This window comes from Lepidochelys kempii, chromosome 3, assembly GCF_965140285.1.
Source record: "Lepidochelys kempii isolate rLepKem1 chromosome 3, rLepKem1.hap1, whole genome shotgun sequence".
Lineage (NCBI taxonomy): Eukaryota > Metazoa > Chordata > Testudines > Cheloniidae > Lepidochelys > Lepidochelys kempii.
Window position 1 is genome coordinate 85,784,182 of NC_136382.1, and position 26,277 is coordinate 85,810,458.

The 26,277-nt window shown below is 43.0% G+C and overlaps 1 long non-coding RNA gene across 1 annotated transcript; it reads right to left on the reverse strand.

Annotated features, from left to right (window-relative positions):
- Positions 1–6,630: 6,630 nt before the first annotated feature.
- On the reverse strand, positions 6,631–26,263 carry LOC140908927 (uncharacterized). The gene is made up of 5 exons (XR_012158019.2): positions 19,824–26,263; positions 19,160–19,233; positions 15,265–15,421; positions 7,884–8,029; positions 6,631–7,213 (listed from the first exon to the last, which is right to left on the reverse strand). It is a non-coding gene; the product is annotated as an uncharacterized LOC140908927 (long non-coding RNA).
- Positions 26,264–26,277: the final 14 nt, after the last annotated feature.

Below are 26,277 nucleotides of genomic sequence, written 5' to 3' on the forward strand. Positions count from 1 at the left end.
AGCATTAATAAGACAGAAAGAAAAACATTAGCTCAATGGGAGGAGCAGTTATGATACCACATCAAACTCCACCCTTATTGGCCATTGCTCCTGTTTGGTTGCTGCTTCACGTCACAGGTAAAACAGTTGCTTGTGCTTTCTCAAAAGGGGCTGTCCCCAGAGCTGACACGTAGCAAGAGAAGAGTCCTACAGCCCACTCATTAGCACTGAGGGAGCTTTGTCATTTTTTGTTCTATGTTTATTTTCCCTGCAGATAAATTCCTCGATGCATTAACGAGGAGACGATACTCTGGGAGCCTAGAGTATCTCGCCTAGAATTAACTTGCCTTCTCCCTAGATGTGAGCAACTATTACAGCTATAGTGAATCTCATCATGGCTGCCAGGATACTTGGGCAACAATGCAAATCATTAACCGAGTACGACAAGCTGTCAGCCCTTTATATTCAGTTCCACAGTACAGCTCAGGAAGAGGTCCTCATTAAATCCCAGTTTACCCATTATTAAATCAACAAGTTCTTTTGGCAACGAGTAGGATTTGCTAAAACCTGCTAGCACGATATAAAATAGAGATATTAGCAAGACAATTAAAATCATTTCAAACTATTTAACAATATCTTGAGGTTCCAACTTGGAAAGCTGTTCTTTGCTACTAATTTAGTAAATGTCATATACAGTGCACTGGTTTTATTATCAGAGATAAATAGGAAATGATAGTAAGTAGAAGCAGAAGGGACAAAATTGAGAGCCTTACACTGTCATAAACACCCCCACAAATGAAAAACAAAGCCATCTAAAATCCTAAATTGCTTTCTGCCCTCTTATGGTGGAAACTGGAATGATCTCTTCTTGTTTGAAAGGAAAGAGCTATATGCCATCTTTTATTGTAGGAGACGTCATAGCTGGTTGTGTTCAAGGGCATACACAGTACTACAAAATTTTAGTCTTGCTGTACTCATTTATTTATTTGTAAATGGAAAATCTTACCCCTTTATTTGCTCTTGCATATGGACTGGAAAAAGAAAGTTTGAGAGAGAGAAGATAGGTTAGGTAATTTCTTTTACTGGACTAACTTCTATGGGATATCAATTTTCAAGCTACACAGAGCTCTTCTCAGATCAGGGGAAGCAAGCAGAGTGTCTGAGCTAAACACAAGTTGGGACAGATTGCTAAGCAGAAGGGGTGAAGCAATCATTATGCATAAAAGGTTCGAAGTGGGCAATTAAGGGTACAGGCAGTGTGGTGTGTTGCAAATTATTGTAATAAGCCATAAAACAAGTGTCCCTGTTTAAGTTCATGGCTTTTGATATCTAGCAGAGTTATGAAATCCTCACATGCTTTTCGCCCCTCACACTGGAACAAGACACTCAGGAAATCTACATAGAAATCATGCAGGAAACCAAACACTATAAAAAAAAGGAGCCACCGGACTCCCTGCTGCTGTTTTTTTAAAAAAAAAAGCTACTGACAGCCATCCAACTTAAAAAGTGGAACCAGTTACAATAACTCCACAACCCATACATAGCTGCCTGTCTCAGATACATACTAAGTAATGCACAATGCTCAGAATCCACCCAAAATACATCACCAAACATAAATTTATAACTCTGCTAGACACCAAAAGCCATGGATTTAACAGGGGCACTGATTTTGTAGCTCATTACAACAATTTGCAACACACCACATTACCTGCTACCTTTAATTGTTCATTTCAATGCCTTTCTGCCGAACAATCTAATCCCCAACTGTCCATCTCATTTCAAGTGACTGCCTCCAACAATTACCCTATTTGCTTAGCAATCTGTCCCAATTTGTATTTAGCTCAGACCTTCTGCTTTCTTCCCCAGATCTGAAGAGGGGAGCTGTGTAGTCCAAAAGCTTGTACCTTTCACCAACATAAGCTGGTCCAGTAAAAGATGATTACCTCAGGGACCTTGTCTCACTCATATCCTGGGACCAATACGGCTACCACAAGACTACAAAGTATAAAGCAGATCATTTAAAAATGAGCCCTCCAGTATTGGTAACCACACAAACAAATTAGGAGCCAGGCACCCCAAAATTATGGAATTTACTTAAAAATAATAATTTTTAAATCTTGATATTGGACATATCTGTTTTTTGAGTCTTTAGCATTCATGTTTTCTAGCTTTTCTCTGCAACCATGAGGGCTAGAAACTTAATTTTTAAAAATTAAAGCTGAAATGTTCACACAGTAACATGCCTCCAGAAGCCAGGACTTTAAGAAAAACACCGAATATCTCAAGATTCATGTTAAAATCACTAAAACTGGCAACACTGACATGGAGCATGTTTCTCCCAGAAAATAGAGGGATGATCTGTTTGTTGAAATGGCCCTGTCACCATACCATCTGACATTAAGTTTAATGACACTCTCAGAGATCTTTTCCTTTCCCCCACCATTTTGGATCTCACCCTTGCAGCCTCACTTAGCAACACTATCCTTCCTGCTGAATAGAAATGAATTGCATGACTGGCTGCACAGTTGCACCCTTGAAGGAAACAAGGCACTATCTTTTCCACAGAGGCTGAGTGTGTTACTTCTGCAGCTCACTGCCCCTTGTTGATGAAAACATCTATTTGCCTAATACTGAATGTCTTGAATGCACCCTGTATTAGCTATATAAGAAGATTCCAGGAACGCCACTCTGAAGCCTAAAATGTCTGAGTTGAGTCCGTGTGTAGTGAAGTTATAAGCATGATTGAGAGCTCTTTTTGTTCAGAATATCACCAGGTTGAATCATCAATAGGTTTTGCAATCTGTTACCATCCAATTTTTAAGTTCTTAGCCATTTTGACTTTATGCATTATATCTGTACAGTGTGCAGTGACAATAAAGCATGTCTCTATGTCATGCCAAGAGTTCTTGATATCATTGTGATATCAGAGGTAATTCAGCTAATCACCATCCTTACTCTACAACTAATTTGCATGTGACAATTTCATTGGTTGCATAAGGGAGACTGCGCAGATGGTGGATTGCTTGACCCAGCTGCCTCCGCATGTGTCCCTGTGCCACCCGCTCAAATCCACACAACTATCCCAGCACAACCAGCACAAATCAACACAACCATCAACATAACACAATAACCCCAACACACACATCCTCTCCCTGCAGCACACGCCCTTTATTCGCCACCCACACAAATCTCCCAGCACAATCCCCTCTAGACACAAATTAACACAACCACCCAAACAACAACATAACAAACTGTGATGCTGTATGATTTAAGATGACCATTGATATCACCACTGTTATACAATTGCTACAAATCTTATGCAAAATATGTCATGTTAGGTATTATATGTATGTATCATCTTTGTGTCTAAAGTTACGAATATTTGCTATGTAGTTGTATCTCAAACATGTGTTTTGTTCTTGGGTTACGCTCACAAGGTAGTTTTACATCCCATCTAGCCAGCCCAGTGTTGGTGAACCATTCAATTGTAGATGGACCATTCAGGTGGTGATGGGCCATTATGGGAGATCAGCTCTTCAGTGAGTCTTCCTGCGGGTGCCTCAGACAGCCAAGGGACAGTGGCCAGCCCTGTGATTCAGCAAAACACGTAAGGTCATGTGATAAGGACATGTGACTTCAGACTCCATCTTTGTCAGTAACTTTCCATACACGGGGGCTGTGGGCTTTGTTTGGGACAGTAAATTTCCATGCACGTGGCAGAGGATATAAAAGACCATTGAGCCATCTCTTTTTGCCTCATTCCTGCTCCAATTCTCTGGACTGTGGATTTACAACTAAAAGAAATATTTTGAACTATGGACTGAGGACCTTCCAATCTTTTGGAAGTTACCAGAGAGACTTTTGCAAGTCAGCAGTCTATTCCATCACTGCTATGATCCAGATCTATGCACATGGAAAATAATTTATATGTATATGATTATTTAACCATTCAATAACTCTCTTCTTTTCTTTTATTCATAAAATCTTTGGATAGTTTACCGAGGATTGGCTGACAGCATGATATTTGGGTAAGATCTGAGATACAAAGTGATCTGGGGTAAATGCCTGATCCTTTGGGATTGGTAGAACCTCATGTATGGGGAAATGGGTATTCAGTAACCTTTCATTATATTAGACTTGTTTGTCTGGATGGGAGCCAAGGGCTGGAAGGCCGAAAGGGGACTGTGTTTGGTTTCTTGTAACCAGCATGGTGCTACGGAAGCTCTTTTGATACTGGTTTGGTGAATCTAATTATAAAATAAACCACCAGTTAGTTTTTGGGGGATTGTCTGCCCTGTTTCATGCAGTCTGCCCTCAATGTGGTCCCTCCCAGGCATCCAGTCACTCCAGCATATACTTGGGATCCATGGTCTGTTACCATCCAGTTTTGAAGGTCTCAGCCATTTTTGGCTTTTTCACACATATGTGAATTTGTGACTTACACCCATGTGCTAGCATGGGCTTTCAACTACTAGAAAATTTTATAAAGGAAGCTAAAGAAGTGACAAATAATATTAAGGTTATTCTTATTAATGTAAGCCCTATGGCCAGATGCTCCAGAGGTGAAAGAGATTTGGACTCTCACTTTTGGGGAGAAGGGAAAAGTCCTGCCATAAAGCACTTCAGTTGCAAAGGCTACCTACCCACCATTCCTCTAGTGACACTTGAGCAGTCACCATAACTATACAGGAAGTTGGATTTAGGGGGCTATGTGCTCTCAGAAAGGCTCAAAGCGAGGAAAGAGTTTTTATCACATGGTGAAAAGCTAATTTCTAAGCCCCCAGGTCTCTGCTCAAGTGCCCTAACTGCTCCTGGCTCCCCTCCCATGAGGACTTCAATGCGAGAGATGACAAAGAGGACATCAGCAGAACTGAGTGGACGCCACTGAGGCCCTGCCTACTCAACATCTTAATAAAACTGAATCATTAAGTTGAGATAAATGGTGGCACCTCCAGGCTGGACCAGACTCCCCTGAGACTGGAGTCAGACTTGCTGAGAAACTCTTGGACTACTGCTTCTCATTGATCTAAACTGTACAGGGGTTTAGTGAGGTAGTGCAGTCAAGGGACTACTATCAGTGGGTGGAAAGGGAGTTAGACAAACTACTACCAATGTTATTGAAAATGGAGTTTCATATACTGTGTATGGGGCAATAACAAGAGGACTCCTTGCTTGTAAAAAGAAACTGGCCCTTTCTTAAAAGAACTATTTATAGAGGTGCTACAACTGCAGCTAGCATTGAAGCCATGTGACTAACTTCCTGGTGCATCCCCCAAACTCTCTCTCTCCCGCAGCCTGGGCTCCTTCATCCAACTTCCATGCAGGTTGCCAAATCTTTCCTTGCAACATGTTGTTGGTGGTGGTGTTGCTAAAGAGTGGATATTTTACTCTTTCTTTGCATATAATTCTCGTGCTGTGTTTTCCCAAGTTGATGACTGTCAAGCACAGACTGGTGGGACCGCATAGTGTTGCAGGTCTGGGACGATTCCCAGTGACTGCGAAACTTTCGCATGCATAAGGGCACTTTCATGAAACTTTGTGACTTGCTTTCCCCTGCCCTGAAGCGCATGAATACCAAGATGAGAGCAGCCCTCACAGTTGAGAAGCGAGTGGCGATAGCCCTGTGGAAGCTTGCAACGCCAGACAGCTACCGGTCAGTTGGGAATCAATTTGGAGTGGGCAAATCTACTGTTGGGGCTGCTGTGATGCAAGTAGCCCACACAATCAAAGATCTGCTGATATCAAGGGTAGTGACCCTGGGAAATGTGCAGGTCATAGTGGATGGCTTTGCTGCAATGGGATTCCCTAACTTTGGTGGGGCCATAGACAGAACCCATATCTCTATCTTGGCACCAGAGCACCAAGCCGACGAGTACATAAACCACAAGGGATACTTTTCAATAGTGCTGCAAGCTCTGGTGGATCACAAGGGACGTTTCACCAACATCAACGTGGGATGGCCAGGAAAGGTACATGACGCTCGCATCTTCAGGAACTCTGGTTTGTTTCAAAAGCTGCAGGAAGGGACTTTATTCCCAGACCAGAAAATAATTGTTGGGGATGTTGAAATGCCAATAGTTGTCCTTGGGGACCCAGCCAACCCCTTAATGCCATGGCTCATGAAGCCGTACACAGGCAGCCTGGACAGTAGTCCAGAGCTGTTCAACTACAGGCTGAGCAAGTGCAGAATGGTGGTAGAATGTGCATTTGGACGTTTAAAGGCACGCTGGCGCAGTTTACTGACTTGCTTAGACCTCAGCAAAACCAATATTCCCACTGTTATTACTGCTTGCTGTGTGCTCCACAATATCTGTGAGAGTAAGAGGGAGACGTTTATGGCGGGGTGGGAGGTTGAGGCAAATCGCCTGGCTGCTGGTTACGCGCAGCCAGACACCAGGGTGGTTAGAAGAGCACAGGAGGGCACGGTCCGCATCAGAGAAGCTTGAAAACAAGTTTCATGACTGGCCAGGCTACGGTGTGAAAGTTCTGTTTGTTTCTCCTTGATGAAACCCCCCGCCCCTTGGTTCACTCTACTTCCCTGTAAGCTAACCACCCTCCCCTCCTCCCTTCGATCACCACTTGCAGAGGCAATAAAGTCATTGTTGCTTCACATTCATGCATTCTTTATTCATTCATCACACAAATAGGGGGATGACTACCAAGGTAGCCCAGGACGGGTGGTGGAGGAGGGAAGGAAAATGCCACAGAGCACTTTAAAAGTTTAAAATTTATTGAATGCCAGCCTTCTTTTTTTTGGGCAATCCTCTAGTGGCTGGTTGGCCGGTGGACCCCCACCGCGTTCTTGGGCGTCTGGGTGTGGAGGCTATGGAACTTGGGGAGGAGGGCGGTTGGTTACACAGGGGCTGTAGTGGCAGTCTGTGCTCCAGCTGCCTTTGCTGCAGCTCAACCATACACTGGAGCATACTGGTTTGGTCCTCCAGCAGCCTCAGCATTGAATCCTGCCTCCCCTCATCACACTGCCGCCACATTTGAGCTTCAGCCCTGTCTTCAGCCCGCCACTTACTCTCTTCAGCCCGCCACCTCTCCTCCCGGTGATTTTGTGCTTTCCTGCACTCTGACATTATTTGCCTCCACGCATTCGTCTGTGCTCTGTCAGTGCGGGAGGACAGCATGAGCTCGGAGAACATTTCATCTCGAGTGCGTTTTTTTTTCTTTCTAATCTTCACTAGCCTCTGGGAAGGAGAAGATCCTGTGATCATTGAAACAGATGCAGCTGGTGGAGAAAAAAAAAGGGACAGCGGTATTTAAAAAAGACACATTTTATAAAACAGTGGCTACACTCTTTCAGGGTAAACCTTGCTGTTAACAAAAAGAAAAGGAGTACTTGTGGCACCTTAGAGACTAACCAATTTATTTGAGCATAAGCTTTCGTGAGCTACAGTTCACTTCACTGGATGCATACTGTGGAAACTGCAGAAGACATTATATACACAGAGACCATGAAACAATACCTCCTCCCACCCCACTCTCCTGCTGGTAATACCTTATCTAAAGTGATCACTCTCTTTACAATGTGTATGATAATCAAGGTGGGCCATTTCCAGCACAAATACAGGTTTTCTCACCCCCCCCCCTTTTTTCAAAAACCACACACACAAACTCACTCTTTGTGTGTGTGGTTTTTGGAAAAAAAAAGGGGGGGGGGTGAGAAAACCTGGATTTGTGCTGGAAATGGCCACCTTGATTATCATACACATTGTAATGAGAGTGATCACTTTAGATAAGCTATTACCAGCAGGAGAGTGGGGTGGGAGGAGGTATTGTTTCATGAAAGAAGTTCCAGAGATAGTGATGGATAATTCAGGAGGCTGGACATCAGTTTTCGCTGTTTTTTTTTTCTAGCACAAAAGGGGAAAATAGTATGTGAATGATAATAAACATACTGGCTCAGAATTACGCATATGAATAATTTCTCCATCAGCAACAAAACTGTTATTTCAAAACAGCCTGGAGGATAACGTATCTGTTCAATGGTTAGCAGCGTAGAACTCAGGCTCCAGCATGTCCTTCAACATAGGGAACAGTCAACCTGGGAGTCAAGGAAGGAGAAGGGAAAAAGATAGCAGTTGATTTATAATGTTTTTTTATAGGTCACTATGAGACTCTTGGGTCAGCATTGTGTCTGTGTGTGGCAGAGAGATGTATACCTTTTACTAAAGATTTTATCACAAGACACAGGGCTTGTCTACACAAACACTTAGTTTAAGGCAAGCTGGGGTGTAAATCTACCCCACACTAGTCTGTCGTGCAATAAGTGTGCATGTGGTCCCTTCTAAAGTGCACCAAAATTTCCCAAGTGTGCCTTGATCTACTCCCATTTCAAAGCAGTGTTGATCAAAGTGCACTGTGGAACTTTTTTTTAAGTGCATGACAGCAGGGCCCACAGAGACACTTAGTGCACGGCAGGCTAGTGCCAGGTAGATTTACACCCCAGCTTGCTGCAAACTAAGTGTTTGTTTAGACTAGCCCATAATAGGCTAAATCTAGAGCTCAGAGCCTCTGAAAGGGGGGAGGGAAAGGTGGTTCTAAGACACAGATCTTGAGACTGGCTCCTGGTGCAAATTAGAGCAGCCACTGGTCTGTTCTAACTTGCATTGACTTATAATGGCTGCTGGGGCCTTTACACTGCTGAGGAATCTGGAGTGCAGTGCACTCAGGCCTTGTCCCCTCCCTTCCCTCAAATGTCACTGTCAAGCTATCCTTCAGTGGCTCAAGAGTGTGGTTACCAACCTCAGGGCAGACTGTTAGGAGGCCGGGCACAAACCCCAAATAGGATGTGAATTCTATACTTAGATGTCACCAGATATCATATGTAAACTCCTGAGGCACTATAAACATCCTAACTGTGGAGTCACTAACAGTCCCTTTGTGTACTCCAGTTTATCTTGTCACCTAGGCAAGCTTGCCTTTATGATAGATTGCCCCTTATATAGAAAAAAAAGTCACAATATTCAGGTTACTCCCAGTCCCAAAGGACCAGTCACTTATCTCAGGTCAATTGCACCTTAGATCTCACATCAAGACAATGTTTGTAGCCATTTCTATAACAAACTATTTAAAGATTTATAAACTACAAAAAGAGAACAAGAGTTATTTACAAGGGTTAAAACAGGTAAACATACACATACAAATGAGTTATAGTCTTAAATTGCAAATGGTAATAGAAGCTTTTATAATAAGCAAGCTATATACGTCCCTTAGGGCTAACCAGCTAAATACTGGGGATCTCTTGCCGATGCCTAGAAAATCTTGCCCTTGAGAGTCCAAGCAACATAGAGATACACTTTCTCCTTTGTCAGAGATTTTTATTCCTCTACCCCCTTGGCTGAGCTGCCAGTTCAGCTGATAGGAGGAATTCACTTGTATGTTCCCCCTTCATGGAGCAATCCACAGTCTTTTGTCCTCTGATATTCCACAATAGTTTATCTGGTGTTAATAGGTCCTGCCCAACAGCAAAAAGCCCAACACTTTGTTTGAAGCCAGTATTTCACACTGATGCCTGATTTACACTGGAAAATTAAGTCAGCTTTATTATATCATTTAGGGTTGTGAAAAATCTACATCCCTGACCAGCATAGTTTAGCTGACCTAACCCGCAACATAGACAGTGCTATGTCCATGGAAGAATTCTTCCATCAACATAGCTATTGCCTATTGGGAGGTGGATTACCTCAACATACAGGAGAACCCTTCCATTGGCAGAGGTAGTGTCTACACTGACTTGCAGCATTTCAAGTGTAGACAAGTCCTAATTCAGGTCTCTTTCCTGTCTGGTGATTTACACAGTTACAGAGACTTACAGCAGTATCCTTACAATGTGCGATACAGATGTTAAGTGAGATTAATGCATGTAGCAATTTACAAGCATTAAGTAAGGTCTAAACCCTAAGCACAATTTTATAACTCAAATACCTATTTTACCAATACTAACCCACAGGGGAACCAGCCTGGTTCCAGCTATGAATTTGTCAATGCTCAGTTGAGACCTAGGGACTTCAGCATGAGCTGGATTTACCCTGCCTTTATGGCAGCTGAGCATTTCCCAATCCTCAAGTGCCCATTGAAGGCAGCTTTAAATCTTTTAGCACTGTTCTGACAGCACAAATTGACATTAGTGTGGGCTAAGATTGGGTTGTGACACTCTGTACCTCGGGGGAACACCCTACACCCGCATATTCATCTTTATAAAATAATTGTGTGGTATCCAATGCAAAGTTTCTCATGTTGGGTGTCCTCGGAAGGCTCATAATGCACTGAGCATGGTTGTTATAGTGATGTTATAGTAATTGTTACAGTAATGTTATAGTAAGGTTATAATTTCATGTATATAGTTATGAGGCTGAAAATGTATCCTCATGGCTTAAAGCAAGCCCATGCAAAAACTCTCCAAGAACAGGGGGCAGTTCACATCTCATCAGAGCATGGATGGGACAAACCTAGCCCAGCCTCACAGGAACAATGGACACTGGTTTAGGCAGCAAAAAAATAATCTGTTGGACTCTTGAGGGAGTCACCCCCTTCCTTTGACAGTTTGGGACTGCGATGAGGTAATGCTCACCTGACTCTGAATGGGGGCGGGGGGGAGGGGGAAGCCAGGAGACAAAAAAGGACATGATAAAAGCAAGAGACATTTTGCCATGCTCTCTCTCTTCCACCTACATCTATAGATACCACCACCACCAAGCAACTGAAGCACTGATCAAAGGGGAGAGCCTCGCTGAAGAGCCAGCCTGTGGTGAGAAGCATCTAAGTTTGTAAGGACACTGAAAGTGTTAAGATCATCTTAGAATGCATTTTGCTTTTATTTCATTTGACCAACTCTTCTATTATCTCCCTGTGTGAGCTACAGCAAGTCACTCCTGTCTCAGTTTCTCCATCTGTAAAATGGGGATAATACCTATTTCGCAGGATGGCTGTGAGGAATAATTAGCTAATGTTTGCAAACATGAAAATTTTAAAGCAGAAGTGTTTCAAAGCCTTCCAGCTCCAGATTAAAGAAAAGGATGCAAAGCAAATGCAGTCTCCTCTTTAGATTAAATACTAAACTCTACTAGTGCACACACAGAGAACATAGGTCATTTAGATGGAATGTGTGCCTATCTGCATACTGAATGAACCAACTCAATGCAGATAGGCATAATCAGCTCCTTGCTAGGTGCTGTGATATTGAATCTCCATGATTTACTAATTCATAAGTGAGATTATGTTTTTCATGTTTGTGACACAGCATGTTAGCAAGTATGGTGGGTGGACTGGCCACTTTCAGACTTTATCATTCCTTTCTGACATGGCATTTTGTCTGACAATTGAGCACCAGATCATGTATCATTCAACACTCAGGTGAGTGCAGTGACATGAAATGGTTCAAATAAAGCCAGTCAGGCAGCATTTGGCCGGAAGCTTCCATTCTGAGGTCCACATTTTCATAATTGGGTAAACAAAGAAACAAGCATCTAATGGGATGATTGTATGTGCGTTTTACAACTGGTCACAAGAACTCAGTTTTTGTGAACACAATACTGCATAAACAGTGTTGTGTGCTGCACAGTTGCACACATGTAATTACAAAATATCGGGCCTGACTTTGAGTGGGAAGGAGATGAGTGAAAAAACATACAGCCGTGGCTGGGAATCTTTCACTGTGAAAAATCAATCCTGCAAAATCTACAAAGCCACAATCTCTTATGATATCCATATTTGAATAGCCAATGGCCATTAATATACCTAGCAAGAAACATGACTCTTTTACATTGGATTTTCTGTTTAGATTAGTCTGTTCTTAAAAAATTCTATTGATCTAGATTAGTTTGTAGAGATTTGAAATTCAAAGCATGTTCCAAAAATCCCAAGGGCAAAAAGTTAATGTTAACTTACAAAAAAAGTTAATTCCACCCTTTATCCACCCCTCCACCTCTTCCCCCTCAAAAAATAAGTTACACTAGCGAAAGAGAGGACAGAATTTGTCTCAGTATTTGACCTTTTAACATAAATAGGTCCTGATATTTTCCTCTCATACTGAAGTAAGTTAGGAATAACTCCACTGAAATCAATGAAGTTACAGCAGTTGTAGCTCAATTTTTCCAAGCCATTTCCAGAGGGTGGGAGTACAGAAGGAGGTGGGAGCTGAATTAAGATGGCACAGGCAGCCTGAATTTTGGCATTTCCTAACTTCTGAGTACTTGACTTTGTTACCTTCTTTTAACATTGTTTTTTAATTTGTACTATGATAATATCTAGGCCAGCGTTTTTCAAAGTTCAGGTTGTGACCCAGCACTGGGTTGCGGCATGTCAGGCACTGGGTCACTCTGATCAACACCGCCGATCGCGACATTGAAGTCCCGTTGGCGGTGCTGCCCAACTAAGGCAGGCTAGTGCCCACCTATTCTGACACCATGCTGCACCCCGGAAGTGGCCAGCAGCGGGTCCGGCTTCTAGGCAGGAGGGCCACAGGGCTCTGTGTGCTGCCCCCACCCCGAGCACTGACTCTGCATTCCCATTGGCCGGAAACCAGTCAAAGGGAGCTGGGGGGGGGGTGATGCCTGGGGATGAGAGCTGCACGGAGCTGCTTGCGTGCCTCCACCTAGGAGCCGGACCTGCTGCTGGCTGCTTCTGGGGAGCAGCACAGTCTGCGGTGCCAGGACAGGCAGGAAGCCTGCCTTAGTACCCCCGCTGTCCCGCTGACTGGGAACTACTTGAAGTATGTCTGTGCCCCAATCCTGTGCCCCAATCCCCTAACCCTTAGCCCCCCCAAACCCGGAACCCCTCCCTCACCCCAAACCCCTCATCCCAGCCCCACCCTAGAGCCTGCACCGCCAACCCAGAGCCCTGACCCCCTGCCACACCCCAACCCCCTGCCCCAGCCCAAAGCCCCCTACCCCACCCTGAATTCTTCATTCCTGGCCCCACCCCACAGCCCTCACCCCCATACCCCAACCCTCTCCCATGAGCCTCTCCCATGCCCCAAACCCCTCATCCCCAGCTCTGTTGGGTCATGGGCACCAACAATTTTCTTCAACTGGGTCCCCAGAAAAAAGTTTGAAAACCAGTGATCTAGGAGGTGGTCTTGGATTTTGGATTCATAGGAGGCTGAAGAAATACACACACTACTCTTGTTGAGGTGCTGGTACTTAATACACAACCATAGTTTAGCATGAAGAAACATTTGTCCTCTGTGTATACTTGAGCCAGGTTTATAACATTTCATTACAATGTTGCTCATTCATGCCTGACAATTACCAGAAAGTGCCCTTCCAACTCTTAATGCTACTGTTATTTTTCTTATGTCCATCCTTTACTGTAATCAACTGCACAACACAGTACTTCCTTGGTCTAGCTCTGGAGGATCAACAAGCTGTTTAACAGAAAACTGTTGGTTCTGTACTGATGCCTTCAGAAGATTAGACAAAAGTACTGTAAATGCCAGTCAGTACTTTCCAAAAAATACTGGGGAAGGGTGATATAGCAAGAGAGAGCTGCCATTTCACTCTTCAGGATAACTGCACAAACATTAAAATTTCAGGAACATGAATGTTTTTATTGTGGGATGTTCTGTGCATACTAAGTAGTTTTGTCTTAACTAATGATATCCTAGGTGGTATCCTGCATCAGCTATGACAACCTAAATTAGAAGAGAAGTAAAGGCAGCCACAAAACTAATATATATAAATAAAATAAAACAAATAAATAAAATGGAAGAAAGGGGAAGTTTATTGTAATTAATATAAATCAGAAGTTAGCAATTATAGAAATTGATAAGGGAAAGGAAAGGGAATCAAGGAGAAATCTTTGGTCAGCAGAGTTAAGGACAACAACTAATATGAATATTAGGACCAAAAAGATCCTAACAATGATATTGGTCCATTACTAGATGAGAATGATAGAATTGTCAGTAATATGTCAGAAAAGGAAGAAAAGTTCAATAACTATTTCTGTTCTACATTTAGGAAGAAAACAGATGATATAGTCATATCAGATGATGACATTCTTTCTAATCCACGAGTATCTCAAGAGGATACTAAACAGAAGCTACTACAGGTAGACATTTTCAAATCAGCAGGTCTGGATAACTGGCATCCAAGAGTTTTAAAAGAGCTGGATGAGGTGTTTGCTGGACCATTAATGTTGATTTTCAATAAGTCTTAGAATACCACAGAAGGTCCAGAAAATTGGAATAAAGCTCATATTGTGCCAATTTTTAAACAGAGTAAACAGGACGACTTGGGTAATTACAGGTCTGTCAGTCTGACGTTGATCCCAAGCAAGGCAATGGAGTATCTGATACAGGACTTGATTAATAAATAATTAAAGGAGGGTAATATAATTAAGTGCCAATCAACATAGGTTCATGGAAAATAGATCCTGTCAAACTAACTTGATATATTTATTTGATGAAATTGCAAGTTTGGTTAATAAAGGTAATAGTGTCAAATATAATATATTTAGACTTCTGTAAGGCATTTGACTTGGTACTGCATAACATTTTGATTAAAAAACAAGAATAATATAAAATTAACATGGCATGGCTTAAAAGCTGGCTAACTGACAGGTCAAAATATCACTGTAAAAGGGGAATCATTATTGAATGTGTGTGTTTTGAGTGGGGTCCCAAAGGGAATGGTTTTTGGCCCTATGCTAATTAACATTTTTGTTAATGCCCTGGTAAAAATATATATATAAAATTATCACCGATACAGTTTGAAGAGGACACAAAAATTGCGGGATTGGTAAATAATGAAGAGGACTGGTCATTGATAGAGAGTGATCTGGATAGCTTTGTAAGCTGGGCTCAAGCAAATAATAAACATTTTAAAATGGCTAAATGTATTTGTGACACTGCACCCTATAGTCTTCATAGTGATATAATTATATGGTTATAGCATAATTATGATGCATTTTGTACAAGACGGGTCATGTGAGGTGTCGTTGAAAAAGTTATGACTTGCTGAATGTAATTATCCCATTTATATGCATGTATCATTTTTGTACCTAAAGTTAAGAATATTGACTGTGTATCTATTTCAATCATGCTTACTCTGAGTGACACCCACAACTAGACTTTCTGGTACAAAAAATGAAGAAGCCAGACAGTACTGATGGCTCATCAGCAAAGACAATGGACCCTGGAAGAAGTTAACCTTCCTGTGAACATTTTGGCCAGCCTATAAGCAATGGCTGTCCATCATGGTGGCCGCCCATGTCCATGTCATATCATCAGTCATTGTGAGCAGTCTCCAAAAGGCAATGCCCCAACTCATCCCTACTTACCTGAGATTGAGGGATCCTGGTTCAGCAGCTGATTTGATCTGTGTTCCTCCTGTGCATGCCACCATCACCAGGCACAGAAGAAGGTCCGGGTTGTTCGTCACACCAGAGCTGAGGCAATCGGTCAGACATGACCCTCCCTCCGTGACTGATCTCTCATCTATAAAGAATAGATTTTTTGACTGTTCGTCCATAACATCTGTAAGGGCTAGAGGGCCTGGACTTCACGCCCTTGATTCCAAACCACTGAGTGTTCTTTACTTACTTGTACCTAATAAACTGTCTTCTCATTCACTTTTGATTTTGTCTCTTTTCTGTTTCACTGAGACGATAGGTGACAGACCCTAAATCAGGGATTACCCAAACTTCCATCATTAGCAGGGGTCCTTTAATATCCCTTTTAGTTCCCTTTTCCCCTAACAGACTCAGCGGTACCCCAGTTCCAGGTGGCACCCCAGGGGGAACTCATCACAGTACCTATCTAGGAACAAAGAATGCAGGCCACCCTTACACAATGGGGAACTGAATCCTGGAAGCAGTGACTCTGAAAAAAGATTTGGGGATTATGATGGATAATCAGCTGAACATGAGCTCCACAATGTGACCCTGTGGCCAAAAGAGCTAATGCGATCCGGGGATGCATAAATTTGGGAATTTCACTTAGGAGTAGAGAGGTTATTTTATCTCTGTATTTGGCACTGGTGCAACCACTGCTGGGGTACGGTGTCCAGTTCTGGAGACCGCAATTCAAGAATGATTTAACAATTAGCTCCCTCCAATTTGTTCACATCCTTTCTGTAGTGGGGAGCCCAAAACTGGACGGAGTATTCCAGATGTGGCCTCACCAGTGCTGAATAGAGGGCAATAATCACTTCCCTCGATCTGCTAGCAATGCTTCTACTAATGTAGCCCAATATGCCATTAGCCTTCTTGGCAACAAGAGCACACTGTTGACTCATATCCAGCTTCGCGTCCACTATAATTCCCAGTCCTTTTCTGCAAATCTGCCGCTTAGCCAGTCGGTCCCCAGCCTGTAGCAGTGCCTGGGATTCTTCTGTCCTAAGTGCAGGACTCTGCACATGTTCTTGTTGATCATCATCAGATTTCTTTTGGCCCAATCCTCCAATTTGTCTAGGTCACTCAGGACCCTATCCCTACCCTCCAGCATATCTACCTCTTCCCACATCTTAGTGTCATCTGTAAACTTGTTGAGGTGCAATCCATCCCATCATCCAGATCATTAATGAAGATGTTGAACAAAACCGGCCTCAAGACAGACCCCTTGGGCACTACACTTGATACCGGCTGCCAACTAGACATTGAGCCATTGATCACTACCCGTTGAGCCCAACGATCTAGCCAGCTTTCTATCCACCTAATAGTCCATTCATCAAATCCATACTTTTTTAACTTGCTGGCAAGAATACTTTGGGATACCATATCAAAAGCTTTGCTAAACTCAAGATATATCACGTCCACCACTTTTCCCATATCCATAGAGCCAGTTATCTCATCATAGAAGGCAATCAGGTTAGTCAGGCATGACTTGCCCTTGGTGAATCCATATTGACTGTTCCTGATCACCTTCCTGTCCTTCAAGTGCTTCAAAATGGATTCCTTGAGGACCTGCTCTATGATTTTTCCAGGGACTGAGGTGTGGCTGACCGGTCTGTAGTTCCCCAGATTCTCCTTCTTCCCTTTTTTAAAGATGGGTACTATATTTGCCTTTTTCCAATTGTCAAGGACCTCCCCCAGTCACCACGGGTTTTCAAAAATAATGGCCAATGGCTCTGCAATCACATCCGCCAACTCCCTCAGCACACTCGGATGCATTAGATCCAGCCCCATGGACTTGTGTATGTCCAGCTTTCCTAAATAGTCCTTAACCTGTTCTTTCACCACTGAGGGCTGTTCACCTCTTCCCCATATTGTGCTGCCCAGTGCAGCAGTCTGGGACATGACCTTGTCTGTGAAAGCTGAGGCAAAAAAAGCATTGAGTACTTCAGCTTTTTCCACATCATCTGTCACTAAGTTGCCTCCCCCATTCAATAAGGGTCCCACACTTTCCCTGACCTCCTTCTTGTTGCTAATATACCAGTAGAAACCCTTCTTGTTACCCTTCACAACCCTTGCTAGCTGCAACTCCAGTTGTGCTTTGGCCTTCCTGATTACACCCCTGCATGCTCCAGCAACATTTTTATTCTCCTCCCTAGTCATCTGTCCAAGTTTCCATTTCTTGTAAGCTTCCTTTTTGTGTTTAAGATCACAGAAGATTTCTCTGTTAAGCCAAGCTGGTCACCTGCCATATTTGCTATTCTTTCTGCACATTGGGATGGTTTGTTCCTGCACCCTCAATAAGTCTTCCTTAAAATACAGTCAGCTCTCCTGGACTCCTTTCCCCCTCATATTAGCCTCCCAGGTGGTCCTGCCCATCAGTTCCCTGAGGGAGTCAAAGTGCTTTTCTGAAGTCCAGGGTCCATATCCTGCTGCTCTCCTTTCTTCTTTTTGTCAGGATCCTTGAACTCGACCATTTCATGGTCACCACTGCACAGTTTGCCACCCATTTCTACTTCCTCTACCAATTCCTCCTTGTTTGTGAGCAGTAGGTCAAGAGGATCACAGCCCCTACTATACAAGAACTCAGACTAGATTATCACAATTGTCCCTTCTGGCCTTGGAATCTATGGATGTACCTACACTTAAACTTCATGCCAAGATCAATAATAGTGGCTCTTCCTTCATTGACTAAATGCAAGTCATTTTTGGATCATTCAGGGTAGATAGCCAGGTATTAGGTGGGCATATGCCTCAATGGTAGGACTGATAGCATGTGGGGCTGAGATTCTGTTTCTGAACAATATTTGAGTGTTGAAATGTTTGAGCACCACAGTGACTATTAACTCAGCTGGGACAGTGCTTCAGACGGGTGCAGTTCAACTTTCTGATCCTCTTCTTCCTTGTGTTCTTTAGTCACCAGTACATATATGAGAGTCTGTGAACCTGTTTCTAACCCCCAGGAAGAGAATGGAGTCCTTCTGTGCCATTTCTTCTTTGAGCAGCTCCAAGATCATGAAAGTCAACATGAGTGGCTAGTTATTTTTAGAAGAGTAGCTCCCACTAAGATTCCAACGCTGTTCATTTTACTGTTCACTTGCAGATGGCATTTATTCAAGACTGGGTGAGAGAATAGGAATACTGCCTTACATAATAAGATGACTTATGATTGTATTTAACACAAAGATCTGGTGATTCTTAGCTTCTTAGGCATCATGGTCAGTATAACTGAAGATACTTTTCTTTCTAATCAAGAAGAAGATACTTTTCTTTCTAATCAAGTGGTGATAGGATGTTATAAAATTTCCCTTAAAGCTGTGAGAGTCTGTTCTGTCCTCTGGTAGTCAGAGACACAAGGTGGGTGAGGGAATATCTTTTATTGGACCAACTTCTAAATAAAAGAGATTACCTCACCTACCTTGTCGCTCTGATATCCTGGGACCAATATGGCTACAACAACACTACAAACAACAGTGACAGTCAGTTCATCTGCCACAAGACATATTAGAGGGGAGCACTAACAACCAGACTCCTCTGGGTGGATCCTATTTATCTGCAACAAACATCTGAGTATTATACAAGATTCTATAGGAGAAAGTAATGCAGCTAAACAATATGTTGCTTTAGATGAGCCCTACTATATTATTTCTGACAGTCACACAATCTATATGACTTTTTAAACTATCTGTAGAATTTCTTTGAAAGGGTCATTTGTATTCAGAAACCTTTGTGATTAAACTATATTAATGAATGAAAGTGTAACGTTTTCTTGAGCATAAAGATTCTTCTAACAGTCATTCATAAAAGATTTCTGCACTATTTGTCAAGAATTAGCTATACATACCAGTTCCACAGATCCTATGTCTTCCATTGCTGCTCATGTCTTTTCTATGATGCAGTATGCATGCATAAAGTGGCCTGAAAAAAGCACATAGGGACTATCATTACCCTCATGTCTGCCCATCTAGTTCAGCAATTAATTCTGCTCCCAATGCCCAAATCAATTCTGTCCCCACAGTTCTAGCCCAACATTAGTTCTGTTTCCACATCTATTCTGTTCCCCTCCAATCTCTCATAAGTTCTGCCGGTGCCCCAGCATCAACTCTGCTCCTCAAGCAACTTCTGATGTGAAGTGATGAGTCATCCCTGAACTACAATCTGGTTAATCCACATGCAAAAAAGTGATTTGTCATTCCTGTGCTAGGCTCCAGCCAATCCACAAACTAAGAGCTGGTCTGCTGATTCTCAGGGCAAGTATATAAGCCTCACAGGAGCAACAGCCCCTCAGTCTGCCCAATGTCACTACAGGGCTTGGAACTCTCCCCTGCCTGATAGTGGTGACAGACTTCATAGACCTTGGCCTGCTCGAGCCCTGCTCCAGCGTAGCTCCCAGACCCACTCTTGCTTCGCTCTGAACCTACTCCTAACTCTGGCTCCAACCTCTGGTTCCAGTTCTTCATCCAACTGCCACCACACTGACCACCATACCCAACTACCACTGTACTTACCACTATGTCTTATCTTTTATGTCTCATTATTTCACATCTGGAGTTCTTCATCCCCTGTGCCCAGCAAGGTGGAGCTGTAGCAGGCACCCCTCTTGCCAGGCTGGATGTTGCAGGGAGTGGGGAGGAGCAGCGAGCCATTCTGCCTCCATTGCTCACAGGAGGGGCAGAGAGAAGAGGGAGTGGAGTCACTCTGAGTTGGTGGGCTCTTTCTGCTCACTCCTCCAATATACCCTCCCGTGAGAATGTTGTTGGCTCCTGAGTTGGGAGGGGGAGAGAGCTCTGTCTGCCTTCTGCAGCAGCCCTTATTGGCTGCTTTTCCCCAGGAGGTAGCAAATGGGGAAAGCAGTCAATCCAAGGGAGTTTTCCCCTAGGCAGTACTGAACATGTGTGCCCCTCAGACACCTGGCTAGCTTTTTCAAAAATGTATTACCCAGGTCTGCAACCGGGCATGCTTTAAGCACTGGCAGTCCAGGCTAAATTCTGTTACTCTGCAGTTGCTGTCTTCGGTGTATTTCAATGAGAACTTTTCTAATTGAGGTACATTCCTTGGGCTTGAGTCTCCTCTTATTTACACTGATGTAAATCAGCAGTTATATCACTGACCTCAATGGAATTGTGTGTGTTAAACCGGTGTGAGAGGAGAATCAAGGCCCTAATCCTTAACAAACAGGTCTCTGAACAGGCTTGAGATATTTGCTCCACTTAATACTTTTTGTCTTCTACATACATTTTTCCTACAAGTAGCTTTCAGTTTACTTCAGGAGTTGAACCTAATCACCACTAACTGGCATCTGGCAAGTACAGATAAAGTACAGATAAAACAGTAAGGACAAAATTGGGTGATGACACAAACACTTGGAAGTATATGTCAGTGGAAAGTACTATAACATACACCAATTTGGCATTCAGTGGGAAATAAATGTAACTTATGCACTGCTGGATTAAAGAGGGATAGCAGGAAAGGTAGATCTACAGGTTGCTTTATCTTACACTCTCGTTTTCCTGCTACCATATATCCCGGCATCACAGTGTGTATCATTCACCATGCTGGATTGTCACCTCCTGCTGGCAGTCTTGGGGATTAGCTTGAGGCCGATGCCCCCATCCATGGTCTGCACACCATCACCCAATCTCTGCCCTCTGCCTACAGCCCCTCTCGCAACCTCAGGAACCACAGTGTCTTCTTTGTGGCTTGGCCTCCCAGCTGTGTCACTGACCATGTTTCCCCCCCTTCTGGGGTAGTATAGCTCCTAGTCCAGATGCTTCCCCAGTGGCAACTGGAGTCAATTGTCCTGCCATTTCCCCACTGGCGAGTGTGGGGAACCTGGGCCTGCCCACTACTTCTGGTCCCAGCCCAGGGACCCTCCAGACCGCAGTCACTTACTGCATTCCTTTGCTTCTACTATCGCTGCATTTCCCCAGACCACCTCCCCATGGCCACAGCACCCTCCTCAGTTTCAGCAGCCCATCTGGAGCTCCTTCTCTTCTCCTGCCTGCACTGCTCTGTCCAAAGTGCTCCAGAGTTGCAGCCTACTCCAGACAGTCCTCCCTCCCCAATCTCCAGGTAGCTATTGACATTGCTCTGCCTTGCACTCTTTTTATATGGGTCTGCTGGGCCCTGATTGGCCACTCCTCATAGCTCCCTTCCTATTGGCTGCTTTTTGCGCAGCCTCCCTAGGGCTCTATTAACCCCTTGTCCGCCAGTGTGGGGCAGATGTGCCATCACACTCCCTCTTGCCCCTCTGTGTTTAAGTAATACATCTTCCACACCCACTGAATGCTAGATTGATGCTTTCTGGCCAACTCAAACCCATCATACAACAATACAGCCATTTTTGTCACTACTGAATTTGGCTGAGAGACTTCTACCATGGCAAGTTTATATCAAGTCTTGGCAGAAGAGGATCACATTCTACTAGTAGCTGAAAGCCCACACAATCACATGGGTGTAAATAATAAAGTTGTGTGTAAAAAAAGCTAAAAATAACTGAAAAACTTAAAAAATTGACAATAAGAGTGTGAATCCCATTTGTATGCTGGTTATCTTGGATGGGTGGTTGTTTTGATCTTTGTCTAGGAGGCCTTGTGCTGGGAGATGTGTGTTGATTTGTGCAGCTGGTGAATGAGGGGCTGTGTGTTCTGGGGGTTATTTTGTGTGCTGGTTGTGGTATGTGTATTGGTTGTGATGTATGGATGATTGTGTTGATTTGTGTGTAAGGAGAGTTGTGCTAGAAGAGTTGTGTGGATTTGTGTGGGTGACAGTTGGGCACATGGGTGTGGCAGTTGGACCAACCAATCGACCATCTGTGCAGTGTCCCTCATAAAACTGAAGAAACAGTCACATGCAGATTAGCTGAAGAGAAAGGGTGGGAATTGGTTGAGTTACCTCTGACATCACAATGGTCGAGGACTCTACAGACATAATAGGCTTCAGAGTGACACAAAGTGACAATCCTGAATCTTATTATATTGTATAGCTCCCAGCTGACACTGCCTTTTAACAGCTAACACAAATGACAAAGAGACACACAAGTGGTAACGGTCAACCCAAAACATGCAAAAACCTTAATACAGTACAGTGTCCCTAAAGGAAATCATTCAAAAGATCTTCCAGGTGTTAATATAGCTCCTCAGAACGAGTTTATAACACCAGTGCATACGAATGACTATATAAAGGGAAAAATAAAAGTGCACGACTGCCTCTGAAGCCATGGTGATAAAGATTAAATGCATATTCCACTTTATTGTTCTACATACTTTGAGATAGTAAATACATACATGGAAAAACAAAATTCCATTGACTGAATAATGCATATAGTATTAAAATCATGTATGCTGCATTTAACACAGGTCAGTTAGAACAGTATATATGCCCCGCATCTATTATCAAAATGGGTAAATTGCCTGGTGTATAGAATCTGGTATCACAAACCAACTGTAAGAATAACTACCATATATGGATTTCCCTTAACCTTTTTTCATGAGTGATTCAACAATATGGGTGTTGTTTTATTGCATACAACAGGAATTTCTTTTGATATCACAGATAACCTTGTTATTGTTTAAATTCATAACTAGTCTTTTAATCTTTTCTATCCTTTATACTTGTTATGAGATCTAGGCAAGTATCTTAGAAGTACCTTTGACACACATATATAGGACAAATCCAGTATCCACAGAGGCCTCCAGCAGCATAAATCTGCTGTACAAGGTGAGGCTGGATTTTGGAAGGCCATAAAAATGGGTGAATAGCCCTGAGACAGTGCAGAGCCAAACCCTGCAGAGGGTCCCTGCATGGCAGAATACACGGGATGGGTTGGCATAAGCTGAGGGAGCAGCAGGGCAAGGCCAAAGAATCCTTTGGTCCTACCCGCCCCAGAGCTGGGAATATGGGCCTTCTTCAGGCTCTGTGAACCAGCTACACAACAATGTTTAGGGGGGAGATTCCATCTGCTTTTGACATGTTCAGTGCACAGCCCACTGGACTTGGCCCATAGCATACATAGTTTGCATGGCTACTTTTCCCATAGTTGATTTAAACTACCAAAATGTATAAAAAGACATTAAAGTCAGACATTAAATTAGAAAATGCATCTTAAAGCTTAGTTTAAAAAATGCATTTGATTTAAAATATCAAGCATATCACCTTATTATTGTTCTTCAGTTAGAAGTCAACAAATGTTAATCATTGTACTCATTCACCCAGGAAGTATTAGTCTGATAACCCTCACTGTTGTATGATACAATGTGATATCAATTTTAGGATATAAACATTTTATAGCCAAAATGACTGGCAATTATGATGAACCACAATTAAAAGGAGATAGCTTATAAATCATCAGGAACAATCAGAACCATTAATTAGTAAGATATAATTGACCCACTATCAAGGTTAAGGAGAAAATAAGAGACACGGTTAATGGGATTTTTTTCATGAGCATTAAGAGCATTAAACCCCCAGTTGATTACTTTGTTAAAGTGTATTGGACCATGTCCATAATATAAATATGAAACAGTGAAGCAGGAAGCAACCACACTGTCAGTCTGTCAAGATAGGAAGATGAGAGTTGCAGCCAAAGACACAGGGAACAACAGGAGATTCCTACAGCTCTTTTAAGACAAGTTCTGAGGTCCCATCATCCATGGGAGATGTCCATGCACAATTCCCATTGAAATCAATGGAAGTTGCTCATGCTCATCTCCTAGGATGATTGAGTCCCTGCATTTTTCTGAAGTTGTTTTGGTGTATTTACATCCACAAAATGCTTAAATTTCTTAGCTAAAAATAGATCTAGAATGATCATTCTGTTGTCTGTGCTCCTTACTGAAGTTCTGACTTTCCCATCTTGATACCAGTACTTTGACACCAGGCTGCATTTTCTGTTGCAAGTAGCATTAAAATTGTAGCCCCTAATGATTTACCCAGATTTCCAGTTAACAGCAATGGAAATGTGTAAACATGTTTGGGTATTTAAGTACTGCATTGAATTTCCTTCTTTATTTTACACATTTTGAACAAGGGTCTGGTCCTGAATCACCCATGTCAACAGAATTTATGCCATGCACTGACTTTGATTGGAGCAGACCTAAATTGATTTTTCATATAGTCACCTTAGTCCTGGAATTAACTTTAGTTTTATTCTAATAGCTTGTTAGAAGTACATTGTAATGCTCCATATACGGTCAGGATTAAGGAGTAGCTTTAGTACTCTTAGTCCTCAAGATATCATTATACAGTGGATCATGTATTCCAAGACAGCATTTGGCAATGTGTAACAACCTGAAACTTTTAATTAACAGTGGCACTGGCAGCTGTAATATCAGAAAATATCAGTTTATTTCCCTGTCACAATTATATTATGCTGTTTCCCTCCTGCACTATAAAACACCCTGTAAAGAGGAAAGAGCTGCTGGTAAGTACAGCTACTGAGGAAGCTGTATGGCCAGGGAACAGTGCAAAAGCACTGGAGCCTCAATTCAGCAAAACACATTGCCCCAAGCATGTGAATAATGCCATTCCTGTTCAGGAAAGCAGGTAAGTGCGTGCTTTGCTGAGTAGAGATGGGATTACTCACGTGGTAAAAATGTGTAAGAGTTGAGTTAGTGCCTAGGTCTCCAAACAAAAGCCCCACTCCTAGTTGCATATCTTGAATTCTGTGGGATTTCCCTGTATATATCAGGACATCTATGTGATGGGAAGAGCACTAAGTCCCCTTTCTACTTCATACATGATTATCCCATAGAAACTCCCTAAATTTTGACTTGCTGATTTTTCCAGGCTTCTAGGCATGTTTTTTCCTCACACAGGACATGATTTGTTCCTAAGTTTGAACCCAGAATACTATGGTACTACGGGGGATGGTGATCTATGCCCAGAGGTAAGTGCAGAAGGGATATTGGGAGGAAACACAAGGAGGAGGATGCAACAAGGGGAGCCTCCTGATTCATACTGAGAAAGGAGGGCAATCAGCTAGTTATCTTAGGTGCATGTACACGAACGCAAGAAGCCTGGGAAACAAGCAAGAAGAATTGGAAGTCTTGGCACAGTCAAGTAACTATGATGTGACCTGAATAACAGACTTGGTGGGGTAGTTCACATGTCTGGAGCACTGTCATGGATGGGTATAAACTATTCAGGAAGGACAGGCAGGGGAGGAAAGATGGAGGAGTTTCACTGTATGTAAGAGAGCAGTATGATTGTTCAGAGCTCCAGGATGAAACTACAGAAAACTCTTTTGAGAGTCTTTGGGTTAAGTTTAGAGGCGAGAGCAACAAGGGTGATGTCGTGGTGGGCATCTTCTATAGACCACCAGACCAGGAGGAGGCGGTAGACAAGGCTTTCTTCGGACAACTAACAGAAGTTTCCAGGACACAGGCCCTAGTTCTAATGTGGGACTTCAATCACTCTGACATCTCCTGGGAGAGCAATACAGCAGTGCACAGACAATCCAGGAAATTTTTGAAGAATGTTGGGGATAAGTTCCTGGTACAACTACTGGAGGAACCAACCAGAGGCCGTTCTCCTCTTGACCTGCTGCTTACAAACAGGGAAGAATTGGTAGGGGAAGTAGAAGTGCGAAGCAACCTAGGCAGCAGTGACCATGAGATGGTTGAGCAGGCAACCAGTTTGGCTCAACAGTGAAATCTTCAGTGAGCTTAAACACAAAAAGGAAGCTTACAAGAAGTGGAAACTTGGACAGATGAGTAGGGAGGAGCATAAAAATATTGCTCGAGCATGCAGGGGTGTAATCAGGAAGGCCAAAACTCAACTGGAGTTGCAGCTAGCAAGGGATATGAAGGGTAACAAGAAAGGTTTCTACAGGTATGTTAGCAACAAGAAAAAGTTCAGGGAAACTGTGGGACTCTTAATGAATGGGGGAGGCAACATAGTGACAAGAGGAAAAGGAGTACTTGTGGCACCTTAGAGACTAACCAATTTATTTGAGCATAAGCT